The sequence below is a fragment of the Gossypium hirsutum genome, chromosome A01 (assembly GCF_007990345.1).
Source record: "Gossypium hirsutum isolate 1008001.06 chromosome A01, Gossypium_hirsutum_v2.1, whole genome shotgun sequence".
NCBI lineage: Eukaryota > Viridiplantae > Streptophyta > Magnoliopsida > Malvales > Malvaceae > Gossypium > Gossypium hirsutum.
The window spans coordinates 80958741-80981904 of NC_053424.1; the positions used below are offsets into that span (position 1 = coordinate 80958741).

General features: G+C 36.5%; 1 non-coding gene across 1 annotated transcript; it reads left to right on the top strand.

The window, feature by feature from the left end:
* Window positions 1–864: 864 nt before the first annotated feature.
* Window positions 865–971, top strand: LOC121208227 (small nucleolar RNA R71). Its single transcript, XR_005903187.1, has one exon. It is a non-coding gene; the product is annotated as a small nucleolar RNA R71 (small nucleolar RNA).
* Window positions 972–23164: the final 22193 nt, after the last annotated feature.

A 23164-nucleotide genomic window follows, 5' to 3' on the forward strand; every position in this document is an offset into this window, starting at 1 on the left:
CATAAGTCCTATTTACTAAAACTCACATGCAATCGACTAAATCGAAGCTTGAAATTTTCACACATTCATAATTACATATTCTAGACAATAAATATCACATTCGAACATTTCGGTGACTCGGTTTAGCGGTCCCGAAACCACTTCCCGACTGGGGTCAATTTTGGGCTGTCACAGTAGACTTCCTTGTGGCCGTTCGGATATTAATTTAGTGAGCTGTCCTATCTGAATTTTGAGCCCTTGGATCGGTGCTTGTTGATTCTTAAATGTTATCTCGGTATTCTAAAAATGAGTTTCTAACACCGAGATGAATTTTGTTAGCATCTCCTCAAGGTTCGGCTTTTTCTCTTGTTAGTAGGGTGGTTGTTGGAAGCTTGGAGGTAGTGGTCTTTGATTCCCTTGGCCTCCCATGAGAAATTTGGATGGTTTCTCCAACCTGCATTGTAAGTATTACTATAAGGATTATTTTGAGATCGAGGATTATTACCAATGTAATTTAACTGCTCGTTCTCCATGTTGTGGCCATAGGGTGGGTATTCTGAATTGCTTGATCCACCTCCACTTACTTCGCACTGCATTGCTGGGTGAACTTGTGAAGAACTAAGAAAACTGTCAATTTTTCTCTTCAAAAGTTCTACCTGATTAGAGAGCATGGTGACCGAATTGACGTTAAAAACGCCGGCTATTTTCGTTGGCTTTGTCCTCATGACTTGCCACTGATAATTATTCAGTGACATCTCTTCTATAAATTCATAAGCATCCTCAGATGTCTTATTATTGATAGTTCCACCAGCAGCTGCGTTAATCATCTGTCTAGTCAAAGGATTCAGGCCATTGTGAAACGTTTGAACCTGTAGCCAAAGTGGTAACCCATGGTGAGGGCATCTTCGCAAAAGGTGCTTGTATCTCTCCCATGCATCGTAGAGTGTTTCTAAATCCATCTGTGCAAAAGAAGAGATATCATTACAAAATTTAGCCATTTTAGCCGGCGGAATATATTTTAATAAAAATGTTTTGGTCATTTGTTCCCAAGTAGTGATTGGCCCTCATGGTAACGAGTTCAACCACTATTTAGCTTTGTTTGTAACACCCCTTACCCGTATCCAAGGCTGAACAGAGTACGAGGCATTACCAGACTTAACAATACACATAGACAAAAATCAGGCCATAAAATTTCATTTAATTCAAAACTTTTCGAACACATGCATAACAAACAAAGCTAACTATATCATCATATCAAAACATAGGACATGACACGATTAATTAAACTTATAAACCATAATGGATAAGGACTACATCTCATGATCATATACGATAACTCAATGCAGACTGATACGTATGGTCAAAATCATAATAAAATACATATCACAAACCAACTTCCTATACATGCCACTCACTTGATATTTCTAATATTTGAATTAATTCTCCCAAAATGATAGTTTTATAGTGTGATTTTGCCTCCTACATCTCCAACCCCGAGCCGACCTGCCAATACTAAAAAAATGGAGAGGATGGGTAAGCTTTACGCTTAGTAAGTTCATATGAAAATAATAAGCAATTACTACTACGCTTTTCAAGATAAAACACTATAATTGTACAATTACACATGTTCAGGTTAAACTGTGTTATCGAGTTACAGTTATTAAATCATTCATATCTAAAGCTAAAAAACTTCAAATTTAGTTTTGTTAATTTTTCTTGAAACTAGATTCATATATCTTTCTCCCATAAAATTTCCAAAAATATTGGTTTATCCAATTACTACAGTTTATTCATTAAAGTTTCCCCTATTTCAGGGTACGATGACTCTGACCCCTATGCACTACGAACCAAATTTATCCTTGTACAGAATTTCAACGACCATACCATTTGCTTCCCTTAAAAATAGACTCAATAAGGAATCCATGAATGTAAGGTATGACTCTTAATAATTTTTGTAAAAGTTATGGTGAATTTCTAAATTCAGAACAAGGGATCTCGAGTTTATTCTAACAGAGTCTCACAAAAATTATAATATCACATAATATATAACTCTTTTGCTCTACCTGTTTCTTTTATATAAAAATAGACTCATTAATCTTTAATTCTATAAATTTTTTGAAATTTAATTCAACTTATACAATTTTTGGTAAATTTTCAAAGTCATACACTGCTGCTGTTCAACACTGTTTTACTACTAAAGTTCACTTTTACACAATTGAATTAATCTATTCCATTTTACCGAGGTTCGCTCAAATATCGAGCATATTGCTCATAAATTCAAATAAACATATACTTGCACTTGTTCATCAAATAATCACTTTCACATGTATTTTCATTTAATCGATTTCTCGTTGAACTCATCAGAATAATAACAGATAAATAATTTCCTGCACATTTTCCCATTTCCACACTTGTAGCCGAAGCTATCTGGTATGCATAGTAGCCTACACTTAGTACTACACATGCGACCAATAATCTGGTACATGTAGTAGCCTGCACTTAGTACTACACAAGTGATCATAGTTTTCGGGTACGCATAGTAGCCTGCACTTAGTACTACACATGCGACCAATTATCTGGTACACGTAGTAGCCTGCACTTAGTACTACACACGTGACCTCACAATAGTTCATTTGTATCGTTTCTATTCCGAAGGTTCAACTGGGAAATTCCTCACTTTTCAAAATTTTACTAAATTGTCCGTAATTAATTTGAATTCATAACTTACATCAAATAACCATTTGATAGGCAGCCACATTTCATATGATATCAAAATATAATAACATAAAAAGAATCGATAGATTATTTATGTACGAACTTACTCGAAGTGTCGATGTCACTATCCATAGTACCAATTGTCCATTCATAGTATAATAATACACAACTCAAATATCAAATCAGCTTTTAAGAATTTACATAACATATATCACATATTTCATATATCACTTGTCATGTATCATCATTTTCTTGCATTTCATGTAACATTCTTTCATGTCATATTTCCACATCATAAGCACCATTCCATCAACTTTTCCAATATATTAAATCATACAATATATGCAATAATAGTAAGAAATATAATTCAAACATAACATTGCATTATTATTATCACACGAACTTACCTCAATCCAGAAACGGTAATTTACCATTTTAGTCCATAACCTTGTATTTTCCTGATTTAAGCCCGAATCTCGATTTCCTTCATCTATAATATCACATTTAGCCTAATAATTAGCCACACTATTCATATGGGTCCAAAAATCATATTTTTACAAATTTTTATTTTGACCCCTAAACTTTTCATATTTGCACTTTTGCCCCAAGGTTCAGAAATTAAACTTCATCCTATTTTCTTATGTTTTATGACATGCTGATCATTTTCCCTTCTATGGAAACATCAAATTCTCACTCTAACATGTACTTATGACTATTAGGTATTTTTACCGATTAAGCTCTTTTACTCGTTTTCACTTAAAACTGAGTAGCACAAGTTGTCTAACATAATTTAAAACCTCATATTCTATCATAAAACACCAAAATACACAAATTTCACCTATGGGTATTTTTCCAATTATGAACCCTAGGTTGAATTATTGCTAGCATAAGCTAAATCAAGTTACCGGGACTCCAAAAACGTAAAAATCATTAAAAATGAGGCTAGAACGGACTTACAATCCTTGGAAGCTTGGAAACCCTAGCCATGGAGTCTCCCTTGGTATACATTTCCATGGTGAAGAAGATGAACAAAATTGGCTTTTAATTTTGTATTTTAATTCATTTTACCCCTAAATGACAAATGCCCTTTTTACTAAACTTTCCAAAAATTCCATCCATGTCCAATTTTTGTCCATAAACTTAGAAATTGTTCAAATTGCTATTTAAGACCTCCTAATTAATATTTCAAAGCAATTTCATACTAGAAACTTCTAGAATGAAAGTTTTGCAACTTATTCAATTTAGTCCCTAACTTCAAATTAAGCACTTTATGCATAGAATTTCTTCACGAAATTTTCACACAATCCTGAAATCATATCATAGACCTCAAAATAATCATAAAATAATTATTTCTATCTCGAATTTGTGGTCACAAAACCACTATTCTGATTAGGCCCTAATTCGGGATATTACATTGTTCCTCAATGAAAAAGGGAATAACTGAAGGCAAATGGCATCATTTGAAATGCCATTGATTTTAAAAGTGTCACAAAATTCTAAGAGATTCACCAAATGATCGTTTGGGTCCTTGTCTTGCAAGCCATCAAACTGAACAAACTGTTGGATCATTTGAATGGTGTTAGGTTTTAGCTCAAAATTATTCGCAACAACAGTAGGCCTAATTTTGGCCTTCTAGAAGGATGGAAGTGGCATGAAGATGGACTCTAATGGGAGTGTTCAGAAGAGAATTAAGGAAAAGATCAAGGGGTTATCAAGAAGAAAAATGAGGAGATGAGAAGGGAGAAGTGATGGAGCCGAATTGGGAATTGGGCATGGAAAATTCGACTATAAGGGCTATAAATAGGGGCTGAATATAGGGTTTCTAGGCTACTGCCAAAATTCTTCTTCACCTTGTTGCTAGAAACCCCTTTCTCCAAAAGCCGAAAACCCTTTTCTTTTCAAGATCCAAAAAGCTGAAAATCCTTTTGTTTTTCTTTCTTTTTTCCTGTCGATTCCTATTCTTCTCTACACAATTTTCTTTGTTTCACTTAGCTGTTTTATTTTTCTACTCTTCTTCTTTAATCTATACCAAATAAACCTTATTCACCATACTAAGTTTGAAAAGCTGAAAAGTCAAATCTCCCAAGGGCCAAATACTCTTTGATCGAATCTAGTGTAAGTGTTGCTCTTCCAATCGGTTTTCTTTGCTAGGTATCGATTATTGTCCCTCACTCTTTCTAATCAACTTTGGTAGGGTATTAGTATCGGATCTCGGATCCTAGCTCTCTGCCGAATTGCTCTTTAGGTGTTTGCGGTTTTGGTAAGTATTCCTCTCCATTGGCTAAGGTGGCCGAATGTTCATAGTTAAGGTAAAGGGACTTTTGTTGGATACGAGTCACCTATTATTCTGGTTTTAATAGTTAAGATTGGTGCAGATCTAGGAGATTATCATGGTTAGTGATTTAAGAAAGGGCTGATCGCGCAAGGTAAGGTTAAGGTGAGGTTTCAGTTTTAGAAAGGAAATGTATTAAGCATGCGATTAATGGAAGAGTGATATCATTCGTAGGTTGGTGACTAAAGGAATCGTAGCACGCTTGCTTACTAGGTGTGTACATACATTGCACACACACTATGAATCAACAAAAGCTGAAATGCCAAAATGCTAAAAAGTTGAAATGCCGGATAGTCGAAAGTTTGGCTACTGTAGTCTTGCAAGTGCGCAAACACTCGTAAGGGGGAGACCAATAAGTTACCTGAGACCCACGGGTGATTCTGTGGACTTGGGTTGTGATTTGGCCATATGGGCCAGAATAGGCTAAATGGGCCCGATGGGCTATTGCGCCCATATTAGGTAAAAACTGAATATTGATGCTATGTGATATGAATTTGTATGTTAGCATGAATATGAATGTGATTGGGCCTAACGGGCCATATAAATGTGACTTGGGCCTAATGGGCCACATACAGGTGATTTGGGTCTAATGGGCCATATGAATATGAATGGTCTTAATGGGCCAGATGCAGGCATGTGGATTTGTTTAGGCTTTGTAAGGGGTTTTGGGCCTAGTATATGATAACTACATAAGACTTAATTAATATTTTGCGACCGTGGACAGGTCAAAGGGTTAAGGTGTGGCAACGTGTTTATGCATGTCTAGGATTGGATCTAGGGAGAGCTTGGTACTTAAGCGGTCTTAATGACTCACCTCCTCTTCTTTGGAATCCTACCTGGTGCATAGTATTCGTTCATCTTAGCTCTCAGGATTTGTTTGCGGGCCAAGGTAAGTGAAATCCATATTTAGGGAAAATTACCGAAATGCCTTTAAGGGCGAAAATGACCAAATTACCTCTAGGTGTTAAATGTAAGTTTTATGAATGTGACATGCATGTTTGCTGCATACATATGATATTCTACTTAGATTGCATAAGGGTTGGGGATTATGGAACGGAGGAAGTATATGAGGATCACATGGTTGCTTGACAATCATGGATCCACCGACAACTTTTAAAGCCCAATATGTAAATGAAGGTAGTTCTGCAACCGGGCTACCATTAGTGTGTGGGCTGGGTGGGTCGATAGTTATAACCCCACATAGTGTGACGGGGGACGGAGCTGGTGTGTAGCGGATGGATTATTTGGCTGGGATTGCATTGCATGTTTAATGATTTTTCTTTGAATGCTTGTTTTTCATCGAGGGTTGTACACAATGAGTTTGCGAAAACTCACCCCCTCTTTTATTTTATTTTTAGGTGATGCTCAGTAGAAGGTTCGATGTTTGGAGGGACTCTAGGTGGCCAGCTAGCAAGATAATTCGGACTTGGTTTTTTTTAAGCATTTAAGTTTTTATTTTTTTTAAGTATGATCAGACCAGATTGTAATAAGGTTTTCATTATGTTATTATTACTAGAATTATTATTATTTTCGTTGTAACTACGAGAAGTTAAATATGGATTTTTAAATTATAGTATGTTTTCTACATTTCTGCAACTAAATTTTAAAATGACATGTTTTCATAAAATCATATGTTTTAAACGAGTGATTGGAAGGAGTGTTTTTTTTTAAAGTTAATTAAGGTTTCTTTTATTTTAAGAAGGGTTTTCAATGAAAACACAGTTTTCACTAAAACACTTCAATGTGACACACCGAATTCAACCATAACGTCCGGGCCGAGTTTGGGGTGTTACATTTAGTGGTATTAGAGCCTAGGTTACAAAAATCGGGCTGTGAAGTGGGCTTTATTATTTGATTTCTTTTTCTACTTTTAAAAAAAATTTGGATCATACCGTTCTGGAAAAAGGGAAATTTTGCTGAGTGGCACGCTGAGTCTCCGACGTCGAACCAAGTAAGTTCTTATGTTCTTAAGCTTGTATAAATTGTTGTACAGTAGATAGTTAGAGGGCTACTTTAGATGATTTTGTTAGAGTGGAACTAAAGCCCGTAGGATCTTGAAACTGTAGAGGATTTTTGAAAACAATCTTCTCTTTATATATTTTCATAAAACATCGATGTAATTATTAAACAGACTAAAAGTTCATAAAATTTCTAATCCAGATAATACACGAATTGAGGATGAGTGCTAGAAGAGGTGTAAAGGGCCATGGCTGAGGCCGCGAAAGTGTGAGGGCTGAATCGTCGGCATCGGGCCATATACCCAATGTTGGAGTAGAAGAGGCTTCGGCCTCACCCGTGGCTGAGAATGGACAATACGACCGGGCCACAGGGGATGATGCATTGTCGTAGGCAATGCTAAGGATTTTGGAGAGGGTTGCTGGGCCCAATAATGGCACGAGAAATCGGGTGTCCATTCTAGAGTGACTTCGATCAAATGGGGCTAAGATTTTTAAGGGCGTGGCTGGTGTGGCTCCTAACATGGCGAAATATTGGTTGGAGGCCACAAAAAGGGTAATGGAGGACTTGGATTGCTCACTGGAACAAAAGCTAAAAGTGGCAGTATCACTGCTTAGGGAAGAAGCCTACTAGTGGTGGTTGACTGTGAAAGAGGGCACCCAACCAGAGCAGGTCACTTGGGAGTTTTTCAAAGCTGCATTCCAAGGGAAGTTTGTAGGAACTATTTATGTGGATGCTAGAAGGAAGGAGTTCCTGAACTTGACCCAAGGAAACAAATTGGTGGCAGAGTATGAGGCAGAGTTTCTATGCCTCAGTAGGTATACAAGAGTAATGGTGGCAACGGACTATGAGCGTTGCGTTAGGTTTGAGGACAGACTTAGAGATAGCTTTAGGGTATTGATAGCTCCACAAAGGGAGCGAGTTTTCTCAGAATTGGTGGAGAAAGCAAAGATAGCGGAGGAGGTAAAGTGCACAGAGTGCCTAAATCAGGAAAAAGAAAGGGGTAAGAATAAGAGGGAGCCTGAGACTCCTGGTGTTGGACAGACGCCTGGGGCTAGGGCCAGAGTTAATGGTCTAGATAGAGCAGGGCCCCCTACTGTTAATCCAGGGGGGACACTTTGTGCTGATTGTTGGAAAGCTCATGTAGGCGAGTGTTGGAAGAGGACGGGAGCTTGTCTAGCTTGTGATCTATGGAGCATAGGATCAGGAATTGCCCTAGAATGTTAGCTTAGGTCAGCCACGGACCGAGGTGATGTACAGCCACTGAGGGATGGTCAGCTATCGCCGAGAGGCTGTGATCAGGCCAGGGGTGGAAACAGTTTGGGTCGTGGAGCACCGGGCAGAGGTGCTAGTCATGCTGAGGCGAGGCAGCCAGCTTTGGTCTATGCAGCACATCGTCAAGAGGATGGGGATGATCCAGAGGCGAATAATGGCACGTACATACCATAGTGTGCTATTTATTTAATTTGGAATTATAGTGCGCAGCGAGAGCGTAGTGTGGTAGTCTGTGTTATGCAGCTGTACTGATAGTTGGAAATTTTGAGGACGAAATTTCTTTTAGGGGGTAGAGTTGTAACACCCCAAATTTAGGGCCTAGATGAATTGGGCTTTGGGCTATGGGTCTCATAAAATTTTTAAGTGAGCAAGAAAATGACAAATGACATGATGACGTTAAAGGTTTAAGGAATTTGAAGTGTCTAGGTATATTGGAGAAGTTCTGGGTTCGAGTTTTGTGGTAGAGGAATTTTAATTTAATTATTAAAAGAATCAGGGTTGGCAAGTAGGTGGGCTTTTAAATAAAAATATGGGAAAATAGCATCAAAAAGTATTGTGGAGGAGTGGCTAAGTGACGCCACTTAGGGAGTAGGGAGGTGGCGTTAGTAGCTAGCAAGGAGATCCAAGGTTCGAATCCTAGCTTAGTATTTTTAGAATTTTAATTTTGGCCTTCTAAAAGGATGGAAGTGGCGTGAAGATGGACTCAAATGAGAGTGTTCAGAAGAGAATTAAGGAAAAGATCAAGGGGTTATCAGGAAGAAAAATGAAGAGATGAGAAGGGAGAAGTGATAGAGCCGAATTGGGAATTGTGCATGGAAAATTCAACTATAAGAGCTATAAATAGGGCTTGACTATAGGGTTTCCAGGTTACTGCCTAAATTCTTCTTCACCTTGTTGCCAGAAACCCCTTTCTCCAAAAACCGAAAACCCTTTTCTTTTCAAGATCCAAAAAGCCAAAATTCCTTTTGTTTTTCTTTCTTTTCTTCCTGCCGATTCCTATTCTTCTCTACACAATTTTCTTTGTTTCACTTAGTCGATTTCTTCTTCTACTCTTCTTCTTTAATCTATACCAAATAAACCTTATCCACCATACTAAATTTGAAAAGCTGAAAAGTCGAATCTCCTAAGGGCTGAATACTTTTTGACCGAATCTAATGTAAGTGTTGCACTTCCAATCGATTTTCTTTGCTAGGTATCGATTATTGTCCCTCACTCTTTCTAATCAAATTTGGTAGGGATTTAGTATCGAATCTCGGATCTTAGCTTTCTGCCGAATTGCTCTTTAGGTGTTTCCGGTTTTGGTAAGTATTCCTCTCCCATTGGCTAAGGTGGCCGAATGTTTATAGTTAAGTTAAGGAGACTTGTGTTGGATATGAGTCACCTATTATTCTGGTTTTAATAGTTAAGATTGGTGCAGATCTAGGTGTTGATCGTGATTAGTGATTTAAGAAAGGGCTGATCGCGCAAGGTAAGGTTAAGGTGAGGTTTCGGTTTTAGTAAGGATATGCATTAAGCATGCGATTAATGGAAGGGTGATATCGTTTGTAGGTTGGTGACTAAAGGAATCGCAGCATGCTTGCTTACCAGGTGTGTACATACACTGCACACACATAATGAATCGGCAAAAGCCGAAATGCCGAAAAGTTGAAAGTTTGGCTACGGTAGTCTTGTGAGTGCGCGGACACTCGTAAAGGGGAGACCAATAGGTTACCTGAGACCCACGGGTGATTCCGTGGACTTGGGTTGTGATTTGGCCATACAGGCCAGAATGGGCTAAATGGGCCCAATGGGCTATTGGGCCCATAATAGGGAAAAACTGAATATTGATGCTATGTGATATGAATTTGTATGTGAGCATGAATATGAATGTGATTGGTCCTAACGGGCCATATAAATGTGATTTGGGCCTAATGGGCCATATACAGGTGATTTGGGCCTAATGGGCCATATGAATATGAATGGGCTTAATGGGCCAGATGCAGGTCTGTGAATTTGTTTGGGCTTTGTAAGGGGTTTTGGGTCTAGTATATGATAACTACATAAGACTTAATTAATATTTTGCGACCGTGAACAGGTTAAAGGGTTAAGGTGTGGCGACGGGTTTATGCATGTTCATGATTGGATCTAGGGAGAGCTTGGTAATTAAGCGGTCTTAATGACTCACCTCCTCTTCTCTAGATTCCTACCTGGTGCATAGTATTCGTTCATCTTAGCTCTCAGGATTTGTTTACGGGCCAAGGTAAGTGCAATCTATATTTAGGGAAAATTACCGAATGCCCATAAGGGCGAAAATGAGCAAATTACCCCTAGGTGTTAAATGTAAGTTTTATGAATGTGACATGCATGTTTGCTGCATACATATGATATTCTGCTTAGGTTGGATAAGGGTTGGGGATTATGGAACAAAGGAAGTATATGAGGATCGCATGGTTGCTTGACAATCATGGATCCACCGACGGCTTTTAAAGCCCAATATGTAAATGAAGGTAGTTCCACAACCGGGCTCCCATTGGTGTGTAGGCTGGGTGGGTTGATATTTGGAACTCCACATGGTGTGACGGGGGACGGAGCTGGTGTGTAGCAGATGGATAATTCGGATGGGATTGCATTGCATGTTTGATGATTTTTCTTTGAATGCTTGTTTTTCATTGAGGATTGTACACAATGAGTTTGCGAAAACTCACCCCCTCTTTTATTTTTTTTTCCAGGTGATGCTGAGAAGAAGGTTCGATGTTTGAGGGACTCTGGGTGGCCAGCTAGCAAGATAATTTGAACTTGGGCTTTTTAAGCATTTAAGTTTTTATTTTTCTTTAAGTATGATCAGACCAGATTGTAATAAGGTTTTCATTATGTTATTATTACTAGAATTATTATTATTTTCGTTGCAACTACGAGAAGTTAAACATGGATTTCTTAAATTATAGTATGTTTTCTACGTTTCCGCAACTAAATCTTAAAATGACATGTTTTCATAAAATCATATGTTTTAAACAAGTGATTGGAAGGAGTTTTTTTTTAAAGTCAATTAAGGTTTCTTTTATTTTAAGAAGCGATTTCAAGAAAAACACGGTTTTCGCTAAAACACTTCAATGTGACACGCCGAATTCGGCCATAACGTCTGGGTCGGGTTTGGGGTGCTACATTCCTAATATCTTAGTTCCCCAGCAACGGCGCCAAAAACTTGACACGTGATATTCGCGATAAGTTTTAAAAATTTATAATTGATCGTTCTTGAAACTAACTATTATAACGATGAAGGCAAGTGTAACTATTGAACAGTAGTATAACTTTAGCAAGACCAGATTGTCGAACCCAAAGGAACCAAGAGTACTAGTAATTACTTCCTTTTTATTATCTAGCCTAAAAATTAAGGGGTTTGTTTATCTAAACTAATTAACTAAACTAAGGATGCATAGAGAGAAAATTGAGGAAAATCTTTTGAGAAAACTCGATTGATTAAGACAATACCCAAGGAAAAATCCACCTAGACTTCACTTGTTATTTGACTCTGAATCAGACAATTTATTCATTTGACTTGATCCGTAGAAATCCCTAAGTTATATTATTCTCTCTCTCGAGACTAATAACGTCTAACCTTAGGGTGATTAATTGAAATCTCTTTCTAGTTAACACCTGGTGTTGCATTAACTCGATCTATAGACTCCCTTATTAGGTTTCACCCTAATCCGGCAAAATTTTGTGAGCCTATCTCTAGGCGTGCAATCAACTTCGCTTAATTACGAAAAAATTTCTTTTAGATAGGGACTTTTCCTCCTCTGAATAAGAGCATTAACTTGAATCAATATCCTAGAATATTAAAACAACAATTAAGAACACATAATTAAGAACAAGTCAAATATTTATCATACAATTTAGATAATAATAACAAGATCCGTCTTAGGTTTCATTCCCTTTAGGTATTTAGGGGATTTAGTTTATAATTATGAAAGAAAACATCTCAAAATAATAAAGATAACAAAACATAAAGAAAACCCAAAACCCCTGAATGGAAATTAAAGGGAGATTTTCAGTCTTGATGATGAATCTGGCTTCTAAGATGAATCAAACGGCTTCCCTTGAGTAATTCCTTCCCTCCTACTCTGTGTGTCTATTCTAAGTTCCTCCTCAGGTGTTTAAATAGGCTTTTGAATGCCTAAGAGCCCTCAAAAGTGGCCTTTTCCGAATAGGACTATACTTGGGCTTGACAGGGACACGCCCGTGTGCGATTACTCTAGCCCGTGGTCAAGGCTGTTAACTAGGAACGGGCGTGTAGTCTGCCCGTGTAAGTCGTGCTTTGATCCTGCCAAATGGACACAGCCGTGTGGCTTACCCATGTGAGGAAGTCCAGGCCGTGTTGATTTCCCATGTGGGTCCATTTTCTCTGTTTTCGGCCCGTTTCTCGCTCTTTTTACTCTCCTATGCTCACCTAAGTATAAAACATGAAATTAAAGAATTAGTAGCATCAAATTCACCAAATCTAAGGAGAAACCATCCATAAATGTGCTAAGCATGGGATAAAAATATGTATAAATTACGGTTTATTAGAAGCTCATTTTTAATCTTGAATACTTTTGATTGATGGACTTTTTTTTAATTCAGCATTTGTTTATTTTTCTAGTTTGGTAATTTATCAACTCGATCTCAATTATAACCAAATTTTTTGGTCTTTTCCAAACCCTTAACCTAAGCCCCATTACAACCTCTTAAAGACCTTTTGATTGGTATGTCATATCATTTTATAGTTGTGGAGATTTGATTTTCAAGCAAGCTTATGGTAATGACATTTCTTGTTTGTTTATCGAGTGTTTATTTCTTAAACCTTAAACACTTTGAGTGCTTTGAATGAATCTTTAATGAGGATGTCAATTCTTGTCAATTTTGAATTAAAGGTAATTACTTACATAAGGGGAGATATATATGTTTTTGTGCTTTAAAACTTTTGACTTGGATTGTTTGAATCTTTAGTGCCCTTTTAGTTTAATTACAAATACATGATTATTTTTGAATTTTTTTGAGACACTATTGATGAGAATTATAAGTTGAGAAAGGTTAACTTTAATGTGAGTTAAAGATTTTGCTTGAGGACAAGCAAATGCTTAAGTGTGGGGATATTTGATAAATGATAAAACTAACATATTTTAATCTCGTTCTTAATGTGTTTTTGGATGAATATTTATGCAAGTTGGTGAAATGGATGCTCCTAATCCTTTCAATTCATGTCCCTCTACTTATATGATATTTGGGAGCTAAAAGAGCTAAAAACAAGTGAAAATCAGACAAAAAGAGCAGATTTCAACAGCCACATAGGCTGGGCACATGGCCGTGTGAGTCACAGGGGATGGACACAGGTCATGTGCCAGGTCGTGTCAATTTCGCAACTCGCTTCCCAAACACATGAAAAAATGCAATTTTTAGGCTTTCTGAGCATTCTAAAGTCTGTAAATACCAAATAAAAAAAGAGATATGGGGGTCATCAGAGATAATTGAAGAAAACAACTCGAAGAACAACATTGGAGCCAACTTTGAAGCAGATACCCATTAAGATCGAAGACCTCCTTTTAATTTCTTTTGAAGCTTTTACAAGTTTATTTGTTTCTTGTGGTTTTTCTAACTTTGAGATGTTTTATTTCAGAATTATGAACTAATTCGCTAGATACCAAGAGAGGATAAAACCTATGATGAATTCTATTATTTGATTTCTATTTTACGCGATAAATTCTTGATTATTGTTTTCAATTATATGTACATATCTCTTATTTTAATATTTCTGGGATATTAATTCATGTTTAATGTGCTTAATTCAGTGGAGGAGAAGTCCCTCTTTTATAGTAGATTTAGCATAATTGAGTGGAGTTGCATGCAATCCTAGAAATAGAACGACATAAATCTACTGGATTAGAGTCAAATCTCATAGGGGAATCCATAGATCAAGTTAATGTGACGATAGGGGTTTTAATTAGAAAGAGATTTCAATTAATCAACCTAGATTCAATTGCTCTTACTCTCGAAAAAGATATTAGCATAATTTAGGGATTTCTACAGATCAAGATAGCAAGTGAATAATTCATTTAATTCAGATTCATAATAATAGGTGAAGTCTAGGTGGACTCTTTCCTCTGTATTGTCTCTCTCATTGGTTATTATTTGATTATTTTCCTAATTTATTCTCTGTTAAGTTCTTTGTTAAATTAGTTAGTAATTTTAGTTTAAAACGTATCACTCCAAATTGTGGGCTAAATAATAAAAACCAGTAATTACTTATACTTTTAGTCCTCATGGATACGATATCTCTTCTCACCATAGCTATACTATTTATCAATAGGTGCACTTGCCTTAGTCGTGTTTTTAGTTAGTTGCGTGGACAGACATCAAGTACTCAATCACATCACAATTTAAACCAAAAGTCACCATGAAGCTCCAACTTTTGACTAAAAAGATGGATGGAGCATACAACTACATCCTTAGCTACTCAGTCCTTTTAGCTACAACGGAGTGCCCCTAATTTTATTTTCGTGAAACACACTCTTGCTTAGACTCACCATTCTAATCAACAACAAGATAGAGCAAACAAAGTGATACTGACCTACTTCATAATTCTAAACAGTGCAGTGCCTATTTTCCTTTATCAAATAATGTTCTAGCAATATAACTAATGCTCGGCTTTAAAAATACCTCAGCTCATTAAAAGATACCTAATATATCCCAAAAGAAACATTGAGTATAAGACATCCTATTTTTAGGAATTAATTTTCAAGCATCTTAACTTAAGCTAAATTCACCCAATCCACTGGGCATGTCATGTTCTAGTTATATAAAAAATATAAACACGTCATTGAATATCATAACCATAAATTGTACTTCTTATAGACCAACAGTACTTTGGTGGTTACAATGCAGTGGCAAAACATCCATATTGTTTAAGTGCAACCTAAATGCACAATACACTCCTGAACCTAAGGGATGCAATGTCCTCAATGCATGTGCATGAAACAAAAAATTAAGCGATGGATTGGCAAATGTCATGGTAAAAATTAAATAAATGCATGATCATCAAAAGAAAAGAAAAAAAACTTGTCTAACTTGGGTTGTATTGTACATACTTTATTCAGTTCTTCGTGTGGACTTGTGAGCATTAACCTTGTACCTCATCTTCCTTTTTAAAGGATTGACATCCTTACATTCCTTTTCGGTTTTGTGAGATCATCGATTAATTGATCAATCTCACAATCCTGTGCAGTCACAAAGGCTGGTGGAGATGGTGGTACAGGATCTTTACCTTTTGTGGTGGCAGGAGTTGTAGTAGTAGTAGGGTCATTTTATCCTTCCTTTCCTTCTTCTTTATCCTTATCAAGCTTAACGAATGTTGACTTCTCAGTTTCCTCAGCATCTTGTCCAACATCAGCATTGGTCTCCTAATTTTTTAAGTCAACTCTGGCAATAGGTGGAGTTGGTTCTGCTTCAGTCGTAGCAGATGGGAGTAACACTGAGGGAAAATAGGAAATTCTAGCATTGGATTCGGAAAATTCTTTTGCAAAGATCCTTTAACTACTAATCCCTATCCCACACATATGACCAATACTAAGCCTACTACTCTTTAGCCTAGACCAACTTTTTAGCTAGTTTGCACTACTGACTTTCAAACAAAGACATCCTTTAATCTAGCTATTTCATGGAATTCAATATTTGCTGATCGAATGAGCCCCGAGTGACTGAAGGTGTTGCGGGGGGAATGCGCATGGTATTCGAAGCCTGACTTTGTTGAGTTGTTGAGGCTGTATCAATGCCTGAGACCATGGCAAAAATTTTCCTTGTTAGTCTATCCTTATTAGGGGAAATATCCTCAGCATTAGTAAGTGGAGCATTAGCATTCTTGCATAATGCAATAATGAGAGAAGGAAAATTCAAACTTCTAACATTCTTCTCAACACAACGATGGACTTCCTGAAAAATGATCCTTCTTACATTAATCATTGTTCCTTTTATAATAGAATGCAACAACAACATCCTTTCTTTGGAAGTGGTGGTATTATGCATGGATGGTATAAGCCGACTCTTCAAGAAATGATACCACACTTTCCCAATCAATTTTAGTGAATCCTTTTCAACAGTGTAGCATTCCTGACTATATACAATCCATTGTGTACCCTCGACACATAAATCCTTCAAAAATTGTGTTAAACCCTCAACTGTAATGTTATCCACAAACTCGGTATGTTCATCTTGCACCTATTTAAGGCCAAAATGGGCATTTATATTGTCCTTATTAAACGGTATGGAGGTATCCCTCACATAGATGAAAGGAGAATTAGGGGAGTTCACATGGGCATTGAACTCCATAACTACTCTGCCCAAAACATCCTTTTGGTACAAGCAGAAAATGCCCCACCTATGCTGCTCTACAATCAACGAAATAGACTCATCATACCCCATTTAGGGTTCATTCTTAAATAAAAATCCCTGCTCAAAAAAAAAAGGGGACACTTTAAAATGTTATTTGAGTACCTTGTAGCCACAACAAAGTTGAAGAATGTCTTTGGTTAAGCAACGTCAGTGCACAATGACTCTGTGGCTTTAGAAGCTTTCTTGACTTGAGCCATTAAGAAAGAAGAATTTAAAAAATTTAGTGGAAAGTAAATGGAGTAAAGGTTGAAGACAATGGAACCCTAAAGGTGAGAGCTTTTTGAGAAACGTAATATGTGAATAGTTGGTGAGAAGGAAATAAGGGGATTAATGATGATAGTTTTTAGGGAAAATAGAACGTGCTAGGGAAGTTAGTGACATGGTGACAAGAAAAGAAAGAAATCCTTGGAGGATAAGAAAATGACCTAGCCTTCCAACATAGGCTGACTTCTTAAGGCTCCCCCAAAATATTTTATTAGGTCAATCTGCTTAAGGACTCTCCTTTGGAATTTTCTACCTGGTCAACCCTTGATAATTTAGCACCTCTTCATCCAATTTGTCACGGCATAATGCTCTTTTGTAATGCCACAACAATCTTCCTCCCAGCACTCACCAAGAAGTTTGATCTTTTATCCTGCCTTTACAGAGCTGCGCTAATGTATAAAAAGCAGAAATGAAAAAAAAAATTAGCACAAAACCAATGAACAAAAATAGGTAAAAAAAATTTAAGTAAATCAAATAAATAAAATAAAATAAAAAATCTCTAACTCAAGAATTTTGAAGGTCAATGCTCTACTTGTTACACTCCACATAAGCACCCTAGTAGTGCTTCAAGTGTTGTCCATTTACTTTGAAAGTAACACCCAGTTTCACGTCTTTGATATCAACAGCTCCATGTGAGAATACATGAACTACTTCAAAAGCACCTGACCAGTGAGATTTCACTTTACTAGGGAACAATTTGATTCTAGAATTAAACAGTAATACATGTTTTCCTGGTTTAAATTGCCTTGGCATAATTCTGTTATCGTACGATCGCTTAGTCTTTTCCTCGTATAGTCTAACATTTTCATACGCTTGTGCCCAGTGTAACAGCCCGGTTTAGACTCTAGTTAGAATAGTGGTTTCAGGACCACAAATCTGAGGTCAAAAAACTATTTTATTTTTATTTTTAGTGATTATAATATGTGAATTGATATCTGTAAAAATTCTGTATGAAAATTTGATCGTTTGTGTGCTTAATTTGATAAAAGGACCTAATCGTGTAAAATGTAAAAGTGGCCTTCTATATGTTAAAGTGTTTAATTGATACGTATTTATAATTGAGAGGTCCTTATGTGGTAATTATGCCTTTATATATGTTATTGGACATTTATGGACACTTATTTAATTGATTTAAGGGTAAAATGGTAAAATGGGCATTAATGTTAATTAAATTAAAACAAAAGTCATACTTTCTTCCAAATTAATCATCTATTGCCGAAAATCAAAAAGAAAAGAAGAATAAGAGCTTTTAGGATTGGGTTCGGCCAAGTAGATTGGTGATTAAAGTATGATTTTTAGTCGGTTTTTGATAATTTCTACATTTTTGTGATTGTTGCTTTGAGTTCTAGCTAGCTCATGTCCTAATTTTTTAATTTGTTGATGATTTTGAAAGATGCCATTGATGAATTCATCTATTTTATGATGTTTAATGATGAATTATGAAAGCTTGGTGTTTTATATACATGTTTTGTAAAGTGATTTTGAGTAAAAATGCATATTAGGGATTAAATTGAGAAAAATGTAAATTGAGGGGTTGAAATGTGAAATAAATGAAAGTTTTGGGCTTCTAGAGGTCCCTGTGATATTCGACTATGTATGGGTTTGTTGAAATTATATGTATTTTGTGATTTTGTGAAATAGGGACTAAAGTGTCAAAATGTGAGGGCTAATTTTCAAAATGCCCTAAATATGTATATATGGATTGAATTGAATGAATTATTGAATAAAAGGGTTAATTTTGAATACATATAGATCAAGAAAAGAGGAATTCGAATTTAGATTGAGGGAAATCGAAGTTTATCGAGTAAACGATCTGAATCGTCAATTTCAAGTACGAGGTAAGTTCGTACATGATAAATGATGTTACAATTTAAGTTTTAATTCTTTGATAATGCATAAATTGTATATATTTGATTATTGTTTGAACACGATGAGAAATCGACTATGTTCGGCACTCAGTGTGAGATTTAAAATAACTTCGGCTATAAATAGCACTAAGTGTGCGAATTGGAATAACTTTGGCTATATGAGGCACTAAGTGTGCGATACCGAGATAGCTTTAGTTAGTTGAGATTGCACTAAGTGTACGAGATTGTTACAGCTTCGGCTAATCATTAATGCACTAAGTGTGCAAATTCTTAAAGTATGGAAAGACTTCCAAAGAAATTAATTTATTTGAACGAGAGGTGAGAATGAAATGAATAAATACGAGAAAGATCAGGTATGTACAATACCTATGTGGTAGATGATACTATGTGTATGAAGCTTGATAAACTAGTAAGAACATATTAAGTGTGATCGAATAGAATTGAAAGAAGATTTGTGAACTACTAAATGATTATTAGATGATGCTTAGTATTATATAAACTATTGATTATATTTGGTACGAACTTACTAAGCTTTTAAGCTTACTGTGTGAAATGTTCTTTGTTTTATAGTTTTATAAAGCTAGCTCGGATCAGGGAATCATCAGCGACTCATTCACACTATTCGACATCTATTTTGGTACCATTTTGAGAGTTATATATATGGTATATGCCATGTATAGGCTAGAGTTATTTTGGTATGTTTTGTGATGTGAATATCTAGCCATGTAATATGGCTTGGTTTTGGTTGTGTATAAGAATGAAGTATGGATTGTAAACTATGTGAAACAATTATGCCAATATGAGGTGTTCATATATGGCCAATATTAATGGTCGAATTGGTAAGACTTTGGTATGTGTTTATTTGAGGTGATGGTATAATGATGCTATGAGAATTAATAAAGTGTATTAAGATTATGGAACATATGTGTTGGTATGATTATACATTATAATTTGGCATGATTTGGTATGGATGACAAGCATGAAATTTATTAATGATGGTATGGCTAAATGGTGTATGTTTTGGTTGCGAATTGGTTGAGAATTTGGTATAAAATGGTTTGTTTTGGTGCTTGTAGGGAGGACCCAAAATAGGTGGCAAACTTGGCTTTACAAATAGCCTATTTTTGTCCATACAGGTAGAGACACGGGCGTGTGTCCCCTAGGGTACCCTAAGAATTAAAGTCAGTATACCCTACAGTTTTGACATGGCCTAGACACATGGGTGTGTCTATCAATCGTCTGTGGCACATAGGCTGGCACATTGGCCTGTGGTCGGCCGTGTGACCCAAGTCAGTAGCCTCCCTAATTCACATGGCCTGGCACACAGGCGTGTCTTGTGGCCATGTGGACAAGTCAGTATGTATGCCCTATTTTGCCATGGCCTAGACACATGGCCGTGTCTAATGCCATGTGAAGCACACGGCCTGTTCACACAGGCGTGTGACCTTTATAACTTTGAAAAATTTTTAAGTTTCAAAAAATTTTGTATCTGTTCGATTTAGTCCCGACCCCTTTCTAAAGCATGTTTTAAGGTCTCGTTAACCTATGTAAGGGACTCTGTATTGATGTATGACCTATGTTTCTATGATGATTGTGAAATGAATGCTAAATGTTTTGATATGTTAGGAAATGCATCTTAACCCTAGTCAGGAAATGGATACGGGTTAGGGGTGTTACACCCAGAACTCTTCCATTTCATTTAACTCAAACAACCTTTTATTGCTAGCAGCAACCCAGTCCATGTTTAGTCTCTTGATAGCCCAAAATGCTTTCTGCTCAAGCTCAATAGGTAAATGACATGGCCTTCCATAAACAAGTTTAAAAGGTGACATCCCTAATGGTGTTTAAAACGCATTCCGATAGGCCCACAAAGCTTCATCCAGATTCACTAGTATTTCCAAAATCTGTTTAATTTCTCTTTCTGAAATCTCAACTTGTCCATTTATCTTGGGATGATATGCTGTAGGAATCTTATGATTCACCCTATACATGTGCAAGGTATTGGCCACCTGTTTACAATCAAAATGGGATCCTTCATTGCTGATAATGGCTCTAAGTGTACCAAATCTTGTAAAGATGTTCTTATGTAGGAACTTCAGTACTGACTTAGTGTCATTAATGGCTAGGGCTACCGCTTCTACCCATTTAGAAACCTAATCTACTGCCAAAAGTATGTACGATTTGCCTATTGGTGGTAGGAATAGACCCATAAAGTCTATTCCCCATACATCAAATAACTTCACCTCTAGTATACTTTACAGTGGCATTTCATGTCTCCTAGATAGATTCCCCATTGTTTGAAAATGGTTACATGATTGGCAATATTCATGAGCATATTTGAACAAACTTGGCCAATAGAATCCCGATTGAAGCACTTTAGCGGCGATTTTCATTCCTCCAAAATGTCCTCCATAAGGAGCTAAATAACAATGCTCCAAGATACTATGTATTTCATTGTCAGGAGTGCACTTCTGAATGATTTTATCGGCATTATATTTAAATAAAAAGGGCTCATCCCAATAATAGTGTTTAGTATCATGAAGAAATTTTTGCCTTTTGTGGGTGTTTAAATCAGACAGCATCACACCACTCACCAAGAAACTCACTGTATCAACATACCAAGGTAATGCCTTGGCAAATAGCAATTGTTCGTCTACAAAATCTTCTTTAATAAAGTTATCATTGCCATCTACAATACCTAATTCTAACCTTAACACATGATTGACCACTTGTTTTTCAATCCCTATTTAATCCCAAATTTTCAAATCAAACTCTTGTAGTAACGATACCGACCCAATCAACCTCGGCTTGACATCTTTCTTATGCACCAAGTACTTAATAGCTGAGTGATCTGTGTAAACTATGACCTTGGTACCAACTAGATAATGAAGGAATTTGTCAAACGCGAATATCACAGCTAACAACTCTTTTTCCATGGTGGTATAATTAGGTTGTGCGTTCGTCAAAGTTTTGCTAGCATAATATATTGCACGCAGTATTTTGTCTCTCCTCTACTCCAATATTGCTCCCACGACATAATTGCTGGCATCGCACATGAGTTCAAATGGCAAGGTTCATTTTGGAGCTACTATGATTGATGCTGCTACTAGTCTTTTCTTTAATTCCTCAAAAGCACACAGATAGTGTTCATCAAAATCAAAGGATCTATTTTGTTTCAACAGTGTGTACAAGGGCTTAGATATCTTCCAGAAACCCTTAATGAATCTTCTATAAAATCCTACATGACCTAGAAAACTTCTAACACCCTTGACGTTGGTGGGAGGAGGAAATTTCTCTATTACATCAATCTTTGCTCTATCTACTTCAATTCTCCACTGTTCTACCCTAAGACAATTCCTTCACAAACCACTAAGTGGCATTTTTCCCAGTTCAGAACAAGAATCGTTTCTTCACAACAACATAGAACCAATTCCAAATTTTTCAAACAATCTTCAAAGTGGTTTCCAAATACAGAAAAGTTATCCATGAAAACTTTAAGGAATCTCTCCACCATTTTTGAGAATATGGCCATCATACAATGCTGAACAATTGCTAGAGCATTACACAGTCCAAACGACACTTTTCTAAATGTAAAAGTACCATATGGACATGTGAAAGTTGTCTTTTCTTGGTGATTGGGAGCTATGGAAATTTGATTATACCTTGAACCTGTCCAACATCTGATCAGTAAACGATAGGGGAAAATATTTCTTCCTAGTTGCCTCATTAAGCTTTTGATAATCCAAGCACACACTCCATTCTGTGATCACGAGAGTTGGTATGAGCTCATTATTTTCATTGCTAACCACTTTGATACCTTCTTTCTTGAAGACACATTGTACAAGGCTTACTCATGAGCTGTCTGAAATTGGGTAAATAATGTCAGTGTCAAGCCACTTTATAATCTCTTTCTTGACAACTTTTTTCATTATCGGATTCAATCTTTTTTGCTGCTCAACAGACTTGCTGTGACAATCCTCTAATAAGATTTTATGCATGCAAAATGAAAGACTGATACCTTTTATATCCGCAAGGGTCCATCCTAATGCCTTCTTAAATCATCGCAGGACTTCCAACAACTTGGCCTCTTCTTCGAATGCCAGTTTCGCAGAAATCACCATCGGCAAGGTACTGTAATCTCCCAAGTATTCATATTTTAAATGCTGCGAAAAATGTGTCAACTCCAATGTAGGAGATTCCTCTATAGAAGGTTTAGGAGGCTTGAATCAATGACTTGATAAATCCAAAGAGTCAAGAATTTCCCCTAGTCTCTCCAATGTCTGTTTGGCTTCTATGAATTCACCAAGTTCTTTGAAGTGTACTTCATTAATCCTTTCTAATGATTCTTCGTTATTATCAGAATCGCTATGGAAAA